General features: G+C 34.8%; 1 non-coding gene across 1 annotated transcript; it reads right to left on the bottom strand.

Moving 5' to 3' along the window:
- Positions 1-1671: 1671 nt before the first annotated feature.
- Positions 1672-1779, bottom strand: LOC112787166 (small nucleolar RNA R71). The gene has a single exon (XR_003194595.1). It is a non-coding gene; the product is annotated as a small nucleolar RNA R71 (small nucleolar RNA).
- Between the last annotated feature and the right edge of the window lie 1010 nt (positions 1780-2789).

Here is a 2789-nt window from a genome sequence, read left to right on the forward strand (position 1 = left end):
AAGATTAAAATTCTAAGTTTGGTGTCTTGCATGTTTTCTTTGCATTAAAATTTTTTTTTTTTAAAAAAATATGTTCTTGATGTTCATCATGACATTCAAAGTGTTCTTGGTGTTCATCTTGACATTCATAGCATTCTTGCATGCATCACATGTTTTGATCTAAAATTCTCATGCATTGCATAATTTTCATGTTTTTCTCTCTCATCATTAAAAATTCAAAAAAAAAATTAAAAAATATCTTTCCCTCTTTTCTCTCATAATTTCGAAAATTAGATTTGACTTTTTCAAAACTTTTTAAAATCTAGTTGTTTTTGTGAGTCAAATCAAATTTTCAATTTAAAAATCTTATGTTTTCAAAATCTTTTTCAAAAATCAAATCTTTTCATTTTTCTTAGTTATTTTCGAAATTTCAAAAATATTTTTAAAAATCTTTTTCTTAATTTTACATCATATTTTCGAAAATAACAATAACAATTAATGTTTTGATTCAAAAATTTCAAGTTTGTTACTTACTTGTTAAGAAAGGTTCAAACTTTGAGTTCTAGAATCATATCTTGTGATTTCTTGTGAATCAAGTCATTAATTGTGATTTTAAAAATAAAATCTTTTTCAAAACTAATTTCAATCATATCTTTTCAAAAATATCTTCTTATCTTATCTTTTTCAAAATTTGATTTTCAAAATATCTTTTCTAACTTCCTAACTTCTTATCCTTTCAAATTTGTTTCAACTAACTAACTAACTTTTTGTTTGTTTCTTATCTTTTTCAAAACCACCTAACTAACTCTCTCTCTCTCTAATTTTCGAAAATATCTCCCTCTTTTTCAAAATTTCTTTTTAATTAAACTAATTATTTTATTTTTTATTTGAATTTTCGAAAAAACTATTTTCGAAAATCACTAATTCTTTTTCAAAAATTATTTTCGAAAATTCTCTCCTCCTCTCATCCCTTCCATTTATTTATTCATCTACTAACACTTATCTTCATCTCACATCTCTGCTCCTATCATCATCTTTGTGTTTGGATTCTTCATTCTTCTTCACCCCTCTTCCTTTTCTTCTTCTACTAACAATAAGGAACCTCTTTACTGTGACATAGAGGATCCTCTTCTTTTCTTTTTCTCTTCTCTTTCTTATGAGCAGGGACAAAGAAAAAGGCATTCTTGTTGAAGCTGGTCCAGAACCTGAAAGGACTCTGAAAGGAAACTAAGAGAAGCTAAATTACAACAATCCAGAGACAACCTTATTGAAAATTTTGAACAAGTAAAGGATATGGCAGCCGAACCCAACAACAATATTGCAAGGAGAATGCTTGGTGACTTTACTGCACCTAATTCCAATTTACATGGAAGAAGCATCTCCATTCCTGCCATTGGAGCAAACAATTTTAAGCTAAAACCTCAGCTAGTTTCTCTGATGCAGCAGAACTGCAAGTTTTATGGACTTCCATCTGAAGATCTTTTTCAGTTCTTAACTGAATTCTTGCAGATCTGTGATACTGTTAAGACTAATGGAGTAGATCCTGAAGTCTACAGGCTCATGCTTTTCCCATTTGCTGTAAGAGACAGAGCTAGAATCTGGTTGGACTCCCAACCCAGAGATAGCCTGAACTCTTGGGATAAGCTGGTCACGGCTTTCTTAGCCAAGTTCTTTCCTCCTCAAAAGCTTAGCAAGCTTAGAGTGGATGTTCAAACCTTCAAACAAAAAGATGGTGAATCCCTCTATGAAGCTTGGGAAAGATACAAACAGTTGACCAAAAAGTGTCCTTCTGACATGCTTTCAGAATGGACCATCCTGGATATATTCTATGATGGTTTATCTGAGTTATCAAAGATGTCATTGGATACTTCTGCAGGTGGATCCATTCACCTAAAGAAAACGCCTGCAGAAGCTCAAGAACTCATTGACATGGTTGCTAATAACCAGTTCATGTACACTTCTGAGAGGAATCCTGTGAGTAATGGGACGCCTATGAAGAAGGGAGTTCTTGAAGTTAATACTCTGAATGCCATATTGGCTCAGAACAAAATATTGACTCAGCAAGTCAATATGATTTCTCAGAGTCTGAATGGAATGCAAGCTACATCCAACAGTACTCAAGAGGCATCTTCTGAAGAAGAAGCTTATGATCCTGAGAACCCTGCAATAGCAGAGGTGAATTACTTAGGTGAACCTTATGGAAACACCTATAACTCATCATGGAGAAATCATCCAAATTTCTCATGGAAGGATCAAAAGCCTCAACAAGGCTTTAATAATGGTGGAAGAAACAGGTTTAGCAATAGCAAGCCTTTTCCATCATCCACTCAGCGACAGACAGAGAATTCTGAGCAGAACCCATCTAGCTTAGCAAACTTAGTCTCTGATCTATCTAAGGCCATTGTGAGTTTCATGAATGAAACAAGGTCTTCCATTAGAAATTTGGAAGCACAAGTGGGCCAGCTGAGTAAAAGGATCACTGAAATCCCTCCTTGCACTCTCCCAAGCAATACAGAAGAAAATCCAAAAGGAGAGTGCAAGGCCATTGACATAACCAAAATGGCGGAACCCAATGAGGGAGAGGAGGACGTGAATCCCAAGGAGGAAGACCTCCTGGGACGTCCAGTGATCAATAAGGAGCTTCCCTCTGAGGAACCAAAGGACTCTGAGGCTCATCTAGAGACCATAGAGATTCCATTAATCCTCCTTATGCCATTCATGAGCTCTGATGAGTATTCCTCTTCTGAAGAGAATGAGGATGTTACTGAAGAGCAAACTGCCAAGTTCCTTGGTGCAATCATGAAGCTAAA

This window comes from Arachis hypogaea, chromosome 20 (assembly GCF_003086295.3).
Source record: "Arachis hypogaea cultivar Tifrunner chromosome 20, arahy.Tifrunner.gnm2.J5K5, whole genome shotgun sequence".
Taxonomy (NCBI): Eukaryota; Viridiplantae; Streptophyta; class Magnoliopsida; order Fabales; family Fabaceae; genus Arachis; species Arachis hypogaea.